The following is a 20,349-nucleotide window of genomic DNA, read 5'->3' as shown; positions in this document are numbered from 1 at the left end:
TTCTCTAACTCCGGCAAAGAAGGAAGAATCAAAACAAACGTGGGAAATGCACCATATGGCGTGCTGGTGTTTGTGAGATTTCTTCCTGTCACCGGCTCTCCGATGATCAATTGCGAGCCCGTTCTCCGATTACTGATCGCGCTCTTGCTTATTTCACGAACACCAGTACACTGCCTTCGATCCCGTCTCACTAATTTCCATTCATGCACCTGGAAACTATTGGCTTCAATTTGCCAACATGCAGCTCCACACATCCAGCGGTGTGTAAACTCGCTTCGGAAAAAATCATTCGGCTGATTTTTTCCGAGTTTAACTTGTTGTGTGCAGATTGATTTTATCTTCGTTCCAATCATGACGTGATTGCACACAAAACGAAGAGAACAGTTCCGAATTGATGTTTTCCATGCCTCGCAGGAATAAAATCACACCAACAAAACAACAGAACGAAGCTTACCGTACACGAATGCTCACGAGCGATCGTTGCCCGACGGACCGAGTTAACATTCCTCGCACCCTTCTCTCGCTCGTTTCCCGTTCCCTTGTATCTATCACTTTTAGCCACGCCCCTATGCGTTGTCCGATTGATGTGTTCGGCTGCCGAACGAAAACGATTTTTTCAGAACTGTACGTTCGTTTCGCTGATGTTTCCCCCGATTGCTGTTAACTCCTGCCGAGTTTACCCGAAGCTTACTTCCTGATGCTTTCCGAGTTGAACTTTAGGCTGATGTCATGCTGAAGCAACCAGCAACGCGACCTACAACGCAACGTTCACACGACTAACCAGCTCTCATTTGATCTCCATGGAAATCGCGCAGACCTGTCATACTGGTCGCTTTGTGTAGCGCGACCAATCTGATGCCAATGTGTTTAGTAGCGCGACTAGTAGGAAATCCAATAGGAACATTGTTTTCTCTCGATTTGAAGCAGTGATTCCGGGTTTTAAGCACAGTAGTACGAAGATCTGTCCGAACTTGTGATAATAAACTAAAAACTATCCTAATCGGCGAGAAAATTTTCATGAATTCTTAGTTCCGGCAAAAAAAACAAGGAATTTTGTCGGTTCAAATTTCGGCATTCTTGCAATCCGGGTCGTGATTTGATGAGTTTTTGATGGCTCCGGAAAGAAATGAAACGATTCAAAGCATTATCAGATGAAGAGAAGTGATGATTTGTAGGGAATTTCAAAGTGACAGGTCGCGCCAGCATGACATACCAATGCAATGCAACGCAATCTTATTGGAACGTTGCGTTGCGTTGCGTTGCTAGTTGTTTCAGCATGACATCAGCCTTAGATAGCATCATTGCAGATTGAATTTAACGAAATAAAATCGTTCTGCAAAGAAGGGCAAAGTGCGAGTATGTAGACTCACGATATTAACATCTCTGCACACATCACACACTTCGGCTATCTGCGCACCCGATCCATGCAGCATGCCCATTCCTATCGGAATCGATTTCCTTTTCGGACGCGAAGACGTTCGTTCTCGACGATAAATGACCACGACAAATTACCGTGCGCGTTCCCGTCTGATCTGCTCACTAACTGAATCGTTCTCTTGCCCGCCCTATCGGGTGCACCTTGGTGGCGTTGAATACGTATAGAGAGGCGATTCTTTACCACGATGTTCTCATGTGTGTTGGATTTTGGGATGGGTCACAAAATTCTGTCTTTGGATCTGCTCCAGCACGATGTCTTAGTCCTACACAAAAGCCCTGTAGGCAAGCTCTTTAGTGAGAGAATTTATGCATGTTTGTTAAAATTTTACCTCTCTGGAGGGCTTGTTTTCCTATCGTCAGTTATCGCATCACGGAGCTGCATTCGAGATTCCAATTGGATTTTGTATGACCTCGATCATCGGCCTGCGATTTATTGGAGGATTAAGTATGGGTTGGAATCCAAGTACTTTTGCCTTACCTTGCTTATTTTTTAGTAATGATCTAACTCGTGTTTTTCCGTATATCCTGGTTCCTGCTCCACAGCTCGTATTCATGCAATGTACGTGGCCTGGTACTAGCAGTGGACGCTTTGCGATCACGTACGGTTTGTGGTGAACTACGTTCCCTAAAGAACAGGTCGTCATTAATGTTTTGGTAGATTGATTTCATCTCATAAGCTGTTACCTGTCTGCTACTTTATGCGTTTTCAAACGTTCTAAGTGGTCTGGTAGGATTGGCAAGTGTTTAGCGCTTTGCTCCGGATCCACTAAGGTGTTGATTCGGTTGAACTGTGTGTCCTATTGAAACAGGTTATATACAGTGAGCGAAATAAGAATAGCACCACTATGTGTTTTACTTGTTAAAATATGAATGATTGAAAATTACGAAAATTTTCTTCCACAGATTGTTTTGAATTGCTTAACGGATAAATCAAGCATAAGTTTACTTTTTTTGGACGTAGCAATTGGCGTTGAGGACCAAAAATGTGAAAAAGGAGTGCGAAATAAAAATAGAACCACATGAGTTTTTCCATCAAAAACTAGATTTGTTTTAAAAATTTACTGTGTAAAAGTGAATAATAATGCTTCTACGAGTTATTTGAATAGATAGCTGCATTTTAGGAGTTTTCCAGAATTCCAAAGGATTTCAAAGGTTTTAAAATGAGGGCTTTAGGAGATGCTCCTCTAGCGTTAAGGAATTAGATATTTGAGCTATAAAACTTTATCAAACTGCTTGATTTCTTCATTAACATTCATGAGTATGATGCAAAATGATGAAACATAGATTTGAGGCTGAGTTTGAATCCAAAAAGCAGGTTGGAATTCAAAAATACTAATGTTTTTTAATAATCAAACACTATTTCTCTAGTCTTAAGTCATAGATGGCAGCACTATCTTGCCATTAAACCAAATTCATGCCCATTTTCGAATATCTGGGATAAATTAGGGAGTGCTGGACGATTTTGGTCAAGAAATAAATACATGTACCGTGTGAACGCTTTGGAAATTCTAAGATCACTAAATCCAAAAAAAATAGAATTGCATCAAGGTCACTAAAAGTGAATTTTTTGGGCCGATTATCAGAATAAAGTTGTACTTTGGGATGCAGCTTGATGGACCAGATGGCTAGCAGTTTTATTGGTATGGTTTGCAATTGAATTGGAAGTTGAGATGAGCAGGAATTTTGGCGGTGGTACATTTTTGTGCTGGTGATTCTTTTGCAAATCCGGAAAAGCTTTCTGCAGCGTGAACTTCCACAAAACTGTAATAAGAAAATACCTCAAATTGATGAATATGGGCCTAAATAAACCTAGAAAATCAATATTGAGACAAAATTTGGTGTTAACTGCAAGATAGTGCTGCCATCTACGACTGGAAACTGAAAAAAGTGTAGTTTACTGAACAAAATCAAAGTTTTTTTTATTTCCAACCTATTTTTTCCGATTAAAAATTAATCCCGAATGTTTGTTTCATCACTTCACGTCATTTTAATGAAGAAAGTTAGTAATTAGGTACAGAATTACAGCTCAGATATTTAATTCCTTAACGCTAGAGGAGCATCTCTTAAAAACCCCATTTTAAAACCTTTGAAATCCTTTGGAATTCTGAAAAACTCCTAAAATGCAGTTATCTATTCAAATAACTCGTAGAAGCATTATTATTCGCTTTTACACAGTAAATTTTTGAAAATAATCTTGTTTTTGATAGAAAAACTCAAGTGGTTCTATTTTTATTTCGCACCCCTTTTTCACATTTTTGGTCCTCAACGCCAATTGCAACGTCCAAAAAAAGTAAACTTATGCTTGAATTATCCGTTGAGCAATTCAAAACAATCTGTGGAAGAAAATTTTCGTAATTTTCAATCATTCATATTTTAACAAGCAAAACACATGGTGGTGCTATTCTTGTTTCGCTCACTGTATAACGATTCTAGAATATCGTTTGGGTCTTGTAAAATTACCTGACATGCACTTCATGCGATTCAGGTAGTCTGGTGGGAATTGCAGACGTTTTGTTGATTGCTCCGGATGCACTCGCTCGGTAACGCTGGAGGGTTCTGTTCCTTAAAGTAACAAATTATGTCTGAACTTCTGAACCTTTTTGATCTCATGAGAATATACCTGCCTGTGCTGTTCAGCGCAGCTTGCATTCGGTGATCACAGGTTAAGGAGCTGTTTTGTACACTTTCAAGGAACACTTAAAGTTCTCCTTCCACCATCGCATGCATGTTGTACGGATTTCACGAGTAGAATGAGTCTAAGCGGAAATGGTCATTTGCTGAGTTTGACAGCTACGCTGTGATTCAAGGTTTGTCGATCAGAAATTTGACATCTGTAAGGTCTAACTGATTTTCTCAACAGTGATAAGTTTTGTTAGCTCAACTTACTCTCCATGATTTGAAATATTTCAGAACGGTAACAAAACCTACTTGGCTTTCGGTTTCGTAACTCCTGCTGCTCTTTGCATCTTAAAGAACAAGAGATGCGAAAGGTAGTCAAGTAACATATTTTTTTTGGTGGTCCTGAAAAGACCGTTTGTTATTTTTGTGGTAATGAAAAGGATAGTTTTTTTTTTGGTCCTGAAAAAGGCTGTTTGATTTGGTCCTGAAAATGACCTTTGTGCTACAATCTGATCCTAAAAAATCCGTTTGGACCTGAAATGAACCTTTTGTTTCAATCTGGTCGTAGTAAGGATTAATACCAGATATACTTGAACCGATATACACCACTTAGCGAGAAATCGGGAGACACGAATAGCGCTATCTGGCGACAGAAATGGAACTAATACACTGTGATTTTTTTTCGGAGCTTGAATCAGAGATGCCAGGTGTCCTGATTTTTCAATTGACAATCGCAAAAAGTGTGGCGTAGCATATAGAAAAGGCTGAAGTATAGTAAGTACTTTTTGAATAAATATAAATTATCAACAGCGCATGTTCTTACAATTCTTAAAACGTTATCCAAACCCTTAAAGCATCGGCAGCAGTAAGTGCTACCCCAGGCGTTAACCCGGGACACATTCTTGGTCCTTTGTTAGCTTGAGCAGCTCATTTGCGCACCGGTAAGTGCTAAAACTGGTTTGCATTTTTGTCACTGTTGATGCTCCGACAGGTGTTGTTGTTTTTTGTTGCTATTTTCTTTTGTAAATTTTTCCTAGATACTTTAGCACCTGTCAAATCAGGAGCTGGTCGGTATTGAAATATGGCTCCTGGCTTGCTGGAGCAATGAGGTACACTTTTACTAAGGTGGCGCAAAGGAACGCACACTATTACACGTCGGAGAGAAAAAAAGAAAAATAAACATAAACAAGCCCTGCGTCGCGACGCGTCGTTGTCAGGGAGCTTCATTTATCCTAGGCAAAATGCGTCGCGAAAATGGTCGGTAGTGACGTCACTTCTGTCATGGTAACTATGTTTACGAAGAAAAAACTTTACTTCTACTTTTGCAACGTTTCTTTCTCATCACCTCTCTTTCCACCACATTGTTGCTGGAGCTCCTGGTTAATCTGGAACTGTCAAAATGCTGATCAAGGATGCCGTCTGAAATTATTTTCATCACTTTTTTGTTTAGTTTAGGAATACATAATGAAATAAATTCGGTTATTTAAGAAATGAATTCAAAATTCGCACTACCAGCCTTCACTTCTTTCATGTTTTTCAGAAGATATGTCACTAGTCTCTTAAGCATAATTCCAAGTCCATTATCAGAAAACATGGATATTAGTTGTTAGCCTTTTGTTTTTTTGGAGCACTGGCATTTCGGAAACCATTTGTTAGCATTGATTTTTTAACCAATTCATTTATTATAAACATTCAAAGGAGATTATTGTAATGTTATTAATGGATAAAAGCTCGGTATTATATCGGTATATGGTGAATTCCCCACGACTCAAGATCTGGATTTGTTAAATGATCCTACAAACTTTATAGTTTGATAATGATAAACCAATTTGTTCGAAAATGAAACATCTAGCATGAGACAATAACAATACCATCTTTTAATACGAATCGTTAAAAACCCATGTTTTGCCATATTGAAAAGCGATACCCGTCATCTAGTAAGAAGAAAATAACGATATTTCTAAAGTAAATATTTTTTTAGCATAAATTTTTATAAACTTTCTAGCTGTTTTTTCTATTCTGACCGATTGAATTTAAAATCTTTTTATTAAAAAACACTTTATGCGCATCCAAATCTATGTATCTTTTGAAACAATCAAATGAGGAAGGTAATTGAAAGTAATTATTCCGCTCCATATTTTGTTTAGAAATATTCACAAGTATGGAATGGAGATATTTTCTTGAACCCCTTTTGTTTGTTTGTTGATTAACTAAAATTTTTATGGTGCAAGAATAGAAACAAACAATTTCATTTATTATAACTGGCACCCCTGTTCAAGTCGAGTTGAAATACACGCTATTCACAAGTTAGTCGAATTTCTTGAATAAGTGCATCCATCTTGTCCGCTAGAGGATGCTGATGATGTCGCCTTCTCTTTTTATGAAGAAAATAAGTGTGGTGAATATTGGTTTCAATTATATTTGCTAATACCCTCGATTTGGTCCTGAAATGGACCGTTTTGTTTCGATCTGATCCAAAAATATGACCACATCCTCGTTTGGTCCTGAAATGAACGTTTTGTTTCAATCTGGTCCTAGTAAGGACTAATACCTTCGATTTTTTCCTGAAAAGGACCGTTTTGTTTCGATCTGATCCTAAATAAAATAGGACAAAAATCCTTTTTGGGTCCTGAAATTGACCATTTGTTTCAATCTGGTCTTAATAAGGACCTTCACCTTCGACCCTGATCGTCTCCAACCTTTCTCTATGGTTGCTTTTGCTGCTCCTGTAATGTTCTCGCCGAAGTTGCCCTCAATGCCCGTTTCTATGTCCGCTGCAAACGACTTTTGTCACTAGAAGTTTACTCTTCAACATTAGAAACAAGAATGAGCTCGCCGGCTGATGGTCTTAGCGTTTTAGAGAGTAAATAATATTTATAGTTCTCCCATACTAACGCAAGGGGATCGGCCAATCGATGGCAAGCTTTCGCGAGCCTCTACTGTTTAACCCTTTCAGTACAATTTGTTTTTTTTTCGTTTATATTTTTTTCTTCAAGTTTTACTAACCAAAATAATTTTCTTAATTTTTTTTTATTTTGCTTATCTTCTATACTACAGTCCCCACAGCAGAAAGCAAAGATTCCGGAAGACGCTGACCAAATGTCGGACGAAGAGCAACCATTGTCTCAAACGGCTTTACGTCGGGAGGGAGCCAACCAAGTTTCCAATGAAGAACTGCCTCCACCACAAAAGGCAAATCTACCGGGCGATGCTTCGACAATAAAAATCTTATAAAATAAAATTCTGTAGCATTTAACTTCGCGAAGCGAAAATTTTCCCGTTGATTTTTTCGACTGATCAACGTAATATAGATTGCTGTTTTGTTTTCTTTCAGTCACAAACAGCTGTTTGTTGTTTTGCAACATCATTGTAGTATTGGTGAACTTCTTTCAAAACTGACATTATTCTCAGGGCGCCATCGTCCAGAATAATAAAAAAGCACGATAAAAGCAGTTAGCGCAGAGTTAAAAAAAAAAGTTATCACACAGCTAGTTTGGCACCTGCATGAAAAAAAAGCTATTTATATATAAGTTAAGAGCAAGTTCACAAGTGTTGGGAAAAAGTGGTAGAAATTTTGACACTCACGGCACATTTTGAAAATTTTCCCATGCAAAAACATTTTCAAGATCTGTGGACTTCTAGTTTTTTTACAACACGTGTTGTATTTTCGCATGCTGTGATGCAAAATAGCAATATTTCTATCACATACGGCTGAAATAGAAACAGTGTTGTAAAAAAATACAACGCCTCAAGATCATGAAAACATTTTTGCATGGTAAAATTTTCAAAATGTCAAAATTTCTACCATTTTTTTCCAACACCAATGAACTTGCTCTAAGTAACTTAAGTCGAATATTAAACTAACACTTAGTTCATTCGAATTTGTTTTTTCGCCGCATCTAGAATTTTTTAAAGAGAATTGAATAACGATTCCAGGTTCAACCTTTTTCTGTTAAGATTTTTTTATTAATATTTTTAAGATGATGATAACCTTAAATTTACAACGCTTTCCATAAATTCCAAAAGTAAACTTATTTCTAACAGCATCAACAAATTTAGTCACGAAACACAGTTGACGTTTGGGCACGAATTTTTGCTCCTTTTCCACTGGCCCAACGCTCAAACGCCGCGACTCTAAAAGTAGAACCAGACATTCGACTTGGAAATTCGAGAAAAGTCTACGAAGAAAAATTCAATAACGAAGCTGATGCGGGCGGGCTTTCAATTTCGATGGCTATGGCGAAATATCCTTCGCGTTCACCAAAATGTTGTTCTGGTTCGGAATGCAGTTCGTTTTGTGTGTTGTTTGGTTTTTTTTTTCGAATGCTGAGTAGATGTAGTTGAGCTATTTTTTCGCATTCGGTGGGTTTGACAAATGATCTTCTTGTGTAAATTTGTGCTTCCCTTTTAGGTTATTTTTGGCCAAAGCCATTCAAAATGCAAAGGACGTTCGTCTGACGAACTGACTGCGAATTGAAGAATAAGTTTGGGAAAAAACAAAAGTTCCATTAAGGAAAACTTTGTAGATCTATGTACATTTTTGAGTGAAACTAGTCCTTTTGAATATTTTCTAAATCGGATTGGTACTGCATGTGTTTTATTTGGACTTTTTTTTTCAAATTTCAAAATGATTTCTGGTTTTTCGTTATGAATTGTTTACTTAATTTATTTATTGCTATTTATGCAGCAAAATGATTAATGTTTACTCATCACTCAGTCTGCACGCTTAGTATTTAGTATTTTGATTTCCTCAGCAATAAACTTTATCATCGTTAGCCTTTGGATAGGTTTTACAGCAGTTCCAAATTCGAACGTCTACCGTTACGCCTAAAATGTATCATAACTGCATAGGCAAGTCGTCCTTATAGTTTTTCAACGTGTCGTGTGTACTTTTACTTTCCCTCCTAAGTGATTCGAATTTCCTGTCAGAAAATTGAATCACTTGGTTTACCAAAAAATCTGCACCCGATGACGGCTAATTTCGTTTTATGAAGCTTATAAACTTATTATGAAAGTTAAACATTTTACGACAGTTTGCGGGCCAGAATTCTTCCTTTGGCTGAGGTCCTTTGAGATTCGCCACCAGTAGTGGCTGGCAGCAAGTCCGGAGACAACGTTCACTGTCTTCGACCAGAAGGAACCAATTAAAATTATTTAATTAAAGCTTCCGCCATTTCGGTTCGGTCGAAAGGCTGCAGGGATTTTGATGACGGTGGCAGATTCTATCGCCAGAGTGATGATGGTTCAGTTCGCTGAATTGCTTCTCGGAAGAATGCTAAAGTTGAAGATGGTCACGCGAATAGGGTTAGGGGGACGATAAAGTGCTTTTAATATTTCCTCACCGTGGTCGAAGTGATTTCAGAATATTGCAAATAATCGTTTTAACGAATACTTCAATGATGTTTTTTATTATTGAAGGGACTTTTTCAGGCATGTGGAATAGTGGAAACTGAACTTTTATTGTGAATGATTCAATCAGCGTAGTCTCTTCCTCTCATGTTTCCGGTTTAAAATAACCCAAACCATTTCAATAAGAACACCTGAAAAATTTGTCAAAACATTGCAAAATTGTTAAAACTGTCAAAACTGTGAAAATTGCTGAAATTTAAAAATTGTTGAAATTTTAAAAATTTACAAAACTGTCTAAAATAGTCAATATTTTCAAAATTGTCGATATACTTTAAAAAGTGAAGTTTTCATTAAATTTGAAGCTCAGGTTAAACAAGCCACCAAACGCCGCGTCCCGGCAAACAAAAAGCTGCTTGGAAAATCACAAACAAGCAAACATTGTACATACTTGTCAGTCGAAAGTTTTCCGCGTGCTTTTCCATCTATGCACGCTAATCCCCGGGAACATCTTCTCGGTGTGTCGCTCTGCAAGACACTTTACATGTTGATAGCGACACGACAAACGGCTTCCAGGAGCTTCTAACAAGATAAATTCCGCGCGTCAGTGTGCAAACTCACGCATAAGCATTCGAAAAGCCGGAGGCTGAATTGCGGTAGAATCAAAATATCATTACAGCTTCGGTAGGAAACTTTGACTTCCTGTGGTGACATAAGTACCGGGATTTAAGAAAACGCACACACGGAAAAATGTGAACAGGATTCCGGGATTTTTTCTGTTGAAGTTTTTTTTTTCAATCCTAGAAATGGATAACTGCTGTGGCAAATTTAACGCTTTTAAGAGTTTCAAAACGCCTTTCCTAAAAAGTTTCATTTTTGGCCAAAACTAATGACAGAATTTTTGCAGATTTGGAGAACGAGATTTAGGTACCCGGATTTCAATTTAATTGTTTTCAGAAAAACGCAAAATTTAATTGAAGAATGACAATATTTTGTTCTCACACGAAGCAAATGCAATTCCAATGCTTGGAAATTACTGAAAAGTTATAAGGCTAAAATTTTGTTGAAGACGGAAAAGCAGTAAGAATGTAGCGAGAAAATTGTTGAATCGTCCCTAACAGAGCAATTTGCATGCTTTTATTAAAATGTGTATAGTTTTTCTGGGGCCTCCGACAACATCTTATAATTGCTTATTCCTAGCAGAACCTTGTTACAAAAAACAACAAAAATTGTGTCACGACATCGATTACTTGAATATAATTTAACAAACATTCAAGGTTGCCACCGTATGACATCTTTTCAGTACTCCTCCAAAACTTCAAAAGATTTCTAGTATAAAAGTCCCCATACGATGGCAATATTGAACCTACATTGAACCTAGAGGATAAACTATCGTTTGTTATAGACAAAACCTTACATTAAAAGCGAAATTAAAAATAAACTAGCTGATCCCATACGAACTCCGTTTCGCTTTAAGGGGGGGGGGGGGGGTAGGGTCTAACACTTTCAAAAAATCGATTTTTTTAATTTTTCTATTTTCTTATTGTAAAACATTTCAAGAATGTTGTGTCAAATTTTCAAGTCAATTGAAGCAAAACTGTAGCAGTTATAGGCCTTTATCTCCTCCTATCTTATAGGGGAGAGGCGGGCTATATGCGCATATTAAGGAAAGCACTCATTTTCTCCCATATTCCAATAGATAGGAGTCTGAAAACTATATACACATGAGCGGACATCTGTTTTATATACGTTAGAGCAATTTTTCTGTGAAAATCTCTTACAGTTTTTGTGAAAATAATTTTATAATAAAAGAAGTCAAAATAGCCGATTTCCGAAACTGGCGGGCTAAATGCGCGTATTCATGGTTTTAGCTATATTTAATTAACACTTGCAATATTTCGATATTATTTAATTGAAAATGGTAGAAACGGATGTTAAGCATACGTCAAGGCTGAAATTTTGGTGAAACTTTTTACATCACTAGTTCTTTTGCATGAAACATAGTTAGGTATGCCATAAGGCCATATTTCATGGTAATATTTTGTTCATATCATATTTTTCTCGGATCAGTATGAAGTTCTTCTTTTTTCGCTGTAAGATCATGATTTGAGTGTAGATTTAATGTTTCAATGATAAAAAGTAAAAAATTTATAAGACTAATCTATATTTCTTGATATAGGCATTTAACCTGCCTTGATATGGGCAATCAGAACCTGTCTATTATTCCAATATCTTATCATTTTTAACCTTTCCAAAAGCTTCAATTTGTTGAATTCCCGATTTCCAGATGAATAAGAAAGAAAAACCATTCAAATATTTGTTTACAGAATCTGTACGTACGATAATTAAAGTTCAATATATTATAACAAAACTGACAAAAATCTTGTTTGAATTTTTAAATTTTTTTGGCTTTATATAGCAATCAAATTTGTTCATGCCATGTTTCGATAGCGTATTACCCTCAAACTGCACTGATTAGATACGTTGAATCTCCAGCCATATCGCCAATCGGCTGTATGCGCATATTACCTAACATGCGCATTTAGGAACACTTCCCCCTACTGCAAGAAAGCAAGAGCAGAAACTTCAAACGCGTTTTTCTCGAAAGCACATTTTTAAAGTCCGTGGACATCGTCATTTGAAAACTACTTATCCGATTCTTTTCAAATTTGGAACGTATTTTCTACATATAAAATACCAGACCCCAACGTTTTTCTTTTTTGATTTTTTTACTTTGGGGAGATTTTAGAGGTGAAAAATGGCGGATTTTTTTGTGAAAAATCGTAGTTTTTACTTCAAACAGCCACAAAAATTTCATAAAAATATTTTTAAGTTAAATAAAAACGTTGGGGTCCAGAAAAACATCTATTTAAAATATTTTGCTCTGATTTTTTGACTTCAGATGATTCTGTGCTGAGATACAGTGTCCACCGCAAATCCTGTTTTTTAAAAGGCATCCTCGAAAATGCTCCGTCACCGGCTCATTTTTCAATATTTTTCTACGAAAAAATTAATAAATGTTCTTTTAACAATGCTTTGTATAATGCAAAAAATTTGAATACATTTGTTTGAACGATAGCTCTAGAAAAAAATCGTGAAAATGGTGTTTTTTTATACCCATTAGACCCTACCCCCCCTTAAATTTAGAATATGTCATGAACAATTTGAATGAATATCTATTGCCAGGCAATTTCTAGATTCATTGTTAAGCAATATTGCAAAAAATGTTGAACACGTAATATGGACGATCACTTTTTCTGTCGTTTGCTACTAAATTTGAAATCAGGAATCAATTGACCGTGCCAGAAATTCCCCGTATATGAACTTTTGTCTCGACGCGATACAAACTCACGTAATTATTGCAAAAACAAATATAACAGTTAATATGGAGGACCCCCTGTTGTGTCGTTTGATAAAAATATACAAATTGACCGTTATAACTATAAAACTGAACTATTGCCAAAAAGTCAAACCGCTTTCTGTGGCTTCTTTTGCAAAATTTTGATATCTGAAATCGATTACCCTTCCCTCAAAACTCCCGTATGCAAATTTTCAAACCAATTTATTACATAATAACGTCAATATCGCAAAATTTCAAAAATCGGTAAGTAAGTGCTTTTGAAACCAAGTGCATTAAAAAAATGCTGATAAAATTGCTCTTAATTGAAAATTCTAATTTATAAATTATCATTTTTAACAATGCATTAGAAATTCATGTTTTTAAGCTCATTCAATATATTCAAAGGACGAACAATCCTGCTTCGCTAAACTCATCTTTAAATAGATAAAATTTCTTTTTCTCCATTGAATAAGTAAAAATTAACCATTTTTAACACCAGAAAAAATATACATTTCCAATAACCAACTAGTCTTAAGGAGCGAGTAGGGTCTAACGTAGGCTTGCCAGATAGTTTTACAAAAAAGCGGGACATTTAAGAAACTATTTAAAAAAAGCTTAATTGTATTGCCCAACTAATACGTATACCATCAGCCAAAGTTATTCACAAAAAGAACAAGGTTTTTTCTAACGAGGATGAATTTGCTCAGTTTTTTCTTACATGACTGGTGGTTTTGAGGTTTTTAAACATAAGCAAAGTTATTTTTCACGGTTCTTGAAAATTAACACGTTATTTGTGAGAAATATTTCAAGTCCTACAAATCGCGGGATTTCATAACGCGTAAAAAACCTTCGTATAATAACAAATATATTTCAAATTTATCTTTCAAATTTGGAAACTTAAGAAAACTTCCATCATTGTATACTCTGGACAATTGAGTCGGAAAAGGTGGGGATAAAAGATAATTTAACTACGATTCCGGCGAAAAATTAAGATCTTTAATCATTTGGAAGCAACTTAGAAAATATTTTCTCCATACCAAAGTTATTAACATTGCATTTCGTTGAACGTGCTTCAAGGTGCTCCAAGAACGCTTAGCTGATTCAGAATCTTACTTTAGAGTTTAGGGTAATTCAGTATTGTCTTATATAAACTATGGAATATGTTGCTTATTTTGAGAAATAGGACGTTTTCGAAAGGTTTTCTGTATGAAACCAATGAATTGAAATCGATGCTAAAATTTGATTTTTTCTAGTGTATGTCAGCTAATTTTGTAAAATTTTTCCAAGAAAAAAGCGGGACATTTTGAGGAAAAAGCGGGACGGCGAGACATTAATTAAAAAAGCGGGACATGTCCCGCTTTTGCGGGACGGATGGCAACCCTAGTCTAACGGGTAAAAAAAACACCATTTTTACGATTTTTTTTAGAGCTATCGTTCGAACAAATGTATTCAAATTTTTTGCATTATACAAAGCATTGTTAAAAGAACATTTAGGTAGTAATTTGTTCGTAGAAAAATATTGAAAAATGAACCGGTGACGGAGCACTTTCGAGTATGCCTTTTAGAAAACAGGATTTGCGGTGGACACTGTATCTCAGCACAGAATCATCTGAAGTCAAAAAATCAGTGCAAAATATTTTTATTAGATGGTTTTCTGGACCACCCCAACGATTTTATTTAACTAAAAAAAATTTCTTATGAAATTTGTGTGGTCAAACAGCCAACTACGAAAAACTACGATTTTTCACGAAAAAAATCGCCATTTTTTATCTGTAAAATTTCCCCAAAGTAAAAAAAACAGAAAATCGTAGGGGTTTGGTATTTTATATGTAGAAAATATGAAAAGAATCGGTGAAGTAGTTTTCAAATGACGATGTCCACGGACTTAAAAATGTGCTTTCGAGAAAAACGCGTTTGAAGTTTCTGCTCTCTCTCTCTTGCAGTATTAGATAAAAGGATATAAAGGCCTATAATTTCTTCAGTTTTGCTTCGATTGACTTGAAAATTTGACACAACATTCTTGAAATGTTTTACAATAAGAAAATAAAAAAATAAAAAATCGATTTTTTGAAAGTGTTAGACCCTACTCCCCCCTTAAGATCCATGTGAAGCGTTTCATCTGTGTCAAATGGTTTTTACTCAGTTAAATGATCGATTCCCAAGCAACCAAAAATCACTCACTTACTTAAACATGGGGTTACAAAGTTCGTCTTTGGCTGAAAAAAAGATATTTTGAGACTTTTAGGTGAACATTTTATTTTGAAAGATACTTAGCAGCGCAAAAAAGGAATAAAAGTTGATAACGGAACTTCCGTTACGGAACCATCTTGGAAACGAGAGGAACTTTTTTGCAGCTTTTAAGAGACATGTCAATAATTTCTGTCAACTGTCTCTCAAAACTTGTGTTGATGATTGTTTGCATGACAAGAATTAAAAAAAGTAACGATCAATAACATAATTAAAAAAATCTAATATTTCATTCGGTTGCTTTTTTTTTGTTTTTACTGCGTAAACTCAGGATCATAGCCATCAGAATGGACCAGGAGCATTTGGAAAACATCATCCTTCGAATGGTGCTGAGTACCGTTTCGGATAGAAGCAGAGCCTTAAAATTATAAATCGTTTCATCCAAGACCGGTGTCTACCGCTTCAATAATTACAACATCATACCAGGAAGGACGGATAGCCAGTGATTCGGATAACACCCACACTAGACTGCCCAAATTTATTTGGGAAATTCAAAACCTGTGAAATGTTATGCTAAAATTGATTCTTGTCCTAGATCTCATGCCATATTTGGGCCAGATCGGATCACGGAAAGGGGTCGCTCAACGGGCCTGAAGTTTGTATGGGATTTTGAGACATTTTGTTCGGAAGAAACATGAAAAACCAGTTATTCATCAATAACTTTGGTTCCCGTCAACTGATTTCTTTCCAAAACGGTTTTTCTTAAAGCTTAAAATATGACAAATGTTTCATCCGGAAACTGCATTTCGATAAGAGTTAAGATAAAAAAGTTATTAGGCTTAAAAAATGAACTAACTTTTTAAAGGATGGTATTAATCACTGTTAATGAGTCGGGGCGGTCGAACATATTGACGCCTCTAAGCAGTAATGAATACAAACCTTAAAAAAGTTAGCCCATTTTTGAAGCATAATAACTTTTTTATCTACGCTCTTATCGAAATGCAGTCTTCGGATGAAAAATTTTTTGGGCTTGAGGAAACGACAGGAACGGGATTGATGAACAACTGGTTTTTCATGTTTCTTCCGAACAAAATGTCTCAAAATCCCATACAAAATTCAGGTCCGTTGAGCGACCTCTTCCCGTGATCCGATCTGGCCCAAATTTGGCATGAGATCTTGCACTAGGTCTAGGATCAATTTTAGCCTACAGCGCATAACTTTTTCAAAAGTCGGATCATTTGGGGCACTCTAATCCACACCCAGCTTAAAGCTCCTGCTGTTTTCGGTAAAAAAGACAATCTCTCGCGTATATGTGTTGAATATTTTTGATAAATTAACGTTAATGACGAATGTACTTGTGTATTTTTTTCTTCTTTTATTAATTTCCAAAATTCCAACTTTAATTCTTATTCTCAAATTCTGTAAAAATATAGAGAAAACCAATTAGCTTAAATACCACATGGAACAAGCACTTTTTTTTAAATTTATTTTTCATATGTCTCTATTACCCTTTTAATCATTACATTCAAGTTACATTATTAAAGTTGATTAAGTATTCAGATCAGTTATGATCAGTTCAACTCTTTGATTCAGTAAATTCTAAACATTGTTTATTTGATTTCAATTTGCTATAGCAATAAAGTATTTGATAGATAGGAGAATATCCTGTAGAGCAATAAAAATGTATAATCTTAATCCTAGATCCTAAAAACTAACTTAATTGTAGAGAGAGCGAATCTCTGCCATGGAAGACTGCATCGATTTGCCTCCAAAGTTGGAGATGATTTTGTTGGCCATCTATTCCATCGATTCAATGCCCGCAATCCGATGAAGATCTTCGGTGCTGTGCCAAGGTGGAAGCCGCAAAATCATTTTCAGAACCATATTCTGAATCCTCTGGATGGCTTTTTCCTCGTCGCGCAGCAGCTGGACCAAATCGGAACTGCATACATTATCGCTGGTCGGAACACCTGTTTGTAGATAAGCATCTTATTTCTCAGACAGAGTCGGGATTTCCTGTTAATGAGAGAATAAAGAGATTTAGTGTATTTATTACATTTAGATTGAATATCTTCAATGTGATTTCTGAAAAAAAGATTCCGATCAAGTGTGAGTCGCAAATACTTCACGTGATCAGACCATTCTAATGAAACCCCATTAAAAGTTATGGAATGATTTTCATTAGGTTTTAAAAATTCAGCCCTTGGGTTAAGGGGAAATTAAATAAGTTGAGTTTTGGAAGCCTTAGGAGAAATTTTCCACATTTTCAAGTAATTCAAAAAGGAATTTAAATTTTGTTGCAATCCACTGCGTACCACCCGTAAATTTCAACCTTTGGCTGAAAGCAAAGTATCATCAGCAAATAATCTTCTACATTTTCCTTCTGGTACATCAGGAAGATCAGAAGTAAAAATATTGTATAAAATTGGCCCAAGTATACTGCCCTGAGGGACACCAGCTCTAATGGGTGTCCTTTCAAAGCATGAATTTTGATAGCTTACTTGTAAGGTTCGGCTAGTCAAATAATTTTGTATAATTTTGGTGAGATACACAAGAAAATCAAATTGAGCTAATTTAGCTACTAAACCTTTGTGCCAAACACTGTCAAAAGCTTTTTCAATATCAAGAAAAGCAACACCAGTTGAATAACCTTCAGATTTGCTAGCGTTAATCATATCAGTTACACTCAAAAGTTGATATGTAGTAGAATGTCCATGACGAAAACCAAATTGTTCATCAGGGAAAATAGAATTCGGATTAATGTGAATCGTCATTCTATTCAAAATAACTCTCTCAAATAGTTTCCTTAAAGAAGGAAGCAAACTAATTGATCGATAACTTGAAGGCTCTGAAGCACTTTTTCCAGGTTTCCAAATTTGAGTTACTTTGGCATTTTTCCATTTATTGGGAAAATAAGCCAAGTGAAAACATTTATTGAAGATTTGAACAAAACAATTTAAAGTGCTTCCAGGCAACTTTTTTATAAGAATATAGAAAATCCCATCCTCTCCCGGAGCTTTCATATTTTTAAATTTTTTTAAAATCAATTTAAGTTCATCAATATTTGTCTCACAAGAACTTTCAAACACATTTTGTTTAGAAAGAATATCATCAAATTCAAAGGGAAATTTGAGCATCAATTGGACTTACAACATTTAAATTAAAATCATAAGCAGACTCAAACTGTTGGGCTAATTGAGCTTTTTCTGCGTTAGTTAAAAGAAGTTTATCTCTTTCTTTCAAAGTAGGAATTGGCTTCTGGGGCTTTTTCGGAATTTTAGTTAATTCCCAAAACGGCTTTGAGTAGGGTTTTATGTCCTCTACTGCTTTTGCAAAATTTTCGTTACAAATAAAATTTAAACGACGTTTGATCTCTTTTTGAAGGTTGGAATGAATAAATTTCAAATAAGGATCCCTAGTTCGTTGATATTGGCGTCGATGAATGTTTTTCAGTCGTATCAAAAACTGAAGATGATCAACGATCAAAGGTTAATTAAATTTATGTTTAACTTGAGGTATTGAAGCGGCTTTAGCATTGGCTATTCAAGTTGTCAAATTTTCTACAGCCAAATCAATATCTTCTATTAAAATCAGTAGAACGTTTACATCTGAATTACGTTCAATAAAATTCCTATATCGCTCCCAGTCAGCTTTTTGAAAGTTAAAAGTTGATTTTAAAGGGTTTTCAATGGGACTTCGGGATACAGAAAAAGTTACTGGAAGGTGGTCTGAATCGAGGTCCTCATGAGTAACTAATTGACTGCAATGCTCGCCTAAATCCGTTAGAACCAAATCAATTGTGGAAGGATTTCTAATCGAAGAGAAACAAGTATGCCCATTAGGATATTCAACAGTATAATAACCTGCAGAGCAGTCATTAAATGAAATATTCCCATTTGAATTTGATGAAATATTATTCCAAGATCGGTGTTTTGCATTAAAGTCACTAATAATAAAAAATTTAGATTTATTTCTGGTGTGTTTTTGTAAATCTCGCTTCAAAATTTTTTTCTGTTCACAGCTACATTGAAAAGGCAAATATGCGCAATAATTATACTTTCATGGAACAACCTCTATCTATAACGCTGTTTTCGTCCGGGGGTTAGCGGCGTTTGGTTTCATGTTAGAGAGCAGTGGTTCAATTCCTAATTTTCTCTGTAATTAAAATAATTTAAAATTTGTTATCAATTTGATAATCAACATTAAGTTCATTCTTGTTTGCTTTAATTCTTTTCATAGAAATTATTTGTAAAATTGTTAAAAGGATTCAACCATTTTTTTTTAAATTGCATAATGTGGTTTTTACATTGTCGCATTATAGCGATTTGAAAGCTTCATATTTTTTTCAGAGGAGGCAGTCCACTTGAGCTATATTGTGTTATTCACGCTTAAAACTTTTATCACTTTATGTTTTTATGTTACTTTATTCTTTATACTGAAAACTGAATACTAATTTTTACAAGTTCACTTCAAGTAATGATCAATTAACGTCTGAAACTTTTATATTCTCAAATAGACCATGGTATGTTGACACAGAAGACAAAAATGCTATTTACTAATCTAAGACTTGTTGGCTATTAAGGCAAAAGGATGAATCGAAATTAAAAAAAAAACCATAGTTTAGTTATATTTTCAAAATGATTTTTCTGTCTGAAGTAATTTTTCAGAAATTGGTATGAAATCGTTAAATTTTTCAAAAAATCGGTATTCGGTACATATCAATTCTTGGTCGAAAATTTCGTCAAATGTGTATGTATGTATGTAAATAATCCACCATGGGTGCACGGATTCACCGAAGTTTCGCCAATGTATGCATTGTATTGTTTAGATTATGAATTCGGCTAATCTCCAATGTAAATCACTATGGCTTCGTGTGAACTGTCATGTAATAAATGTGTTTTGTGTATGTGTGAGTCTTATTTGGAGAACGAGACAATCAGTTTCGCAACCATGTAAAATTCATCACATAGTCAGTGTTATGAATCTACGCCAGGTATTCCGCGCACTCGTGTATATACCTGGCCAGCTGGCAACTGATACACATCTTACCTGTCGGCCACTTATGGGAATCGAACCCAGTACGCCTGGCATACCAAAACCAGACTCGCGACAGCCTATCCGCTGGACCACATCGGCGCTTTTGGTCGAAAATTTCGTCAAATATCGGTAGAAATCGGTAAATATGTGAAGCATCGCTGCTTACGACTCGAAGTCCGAACTCTCCTCTAACGACTTGAGAACCGACATTTTTTAAAGATTCCTACATGAACTTCTCTTATTCGCAACTCGAGGCCAGATCTCTTTTCTTGCAACTCGATATCTGACCCCTTCTCGCATCGACTCGAGGTTGGCGTACACATTCCTCTCCTCTGCACGACTCAAGGCCCAATCTCAATTCTAGCGACTCGAGGTAACCAATT

This window comes from Uranotaenia lowii, chromosome 2, assembly GCF_029784155.1.
Source record: "Uranotaenia lowii strain MFRU-FL chromosome 2, ASM2978415v1, whole genome shotgun sequence".
In the NCBI taxonomy this organism is placed as follows: domain Eukaryota; kingdom Metazoa; phylum Arthropoda; class Insecta; order Diptera; family Culicidae; genus Uranotaenia; species Uranotaenia lowii.
This window is presented reverse-complemented; position numbering follows the sequence as displayed.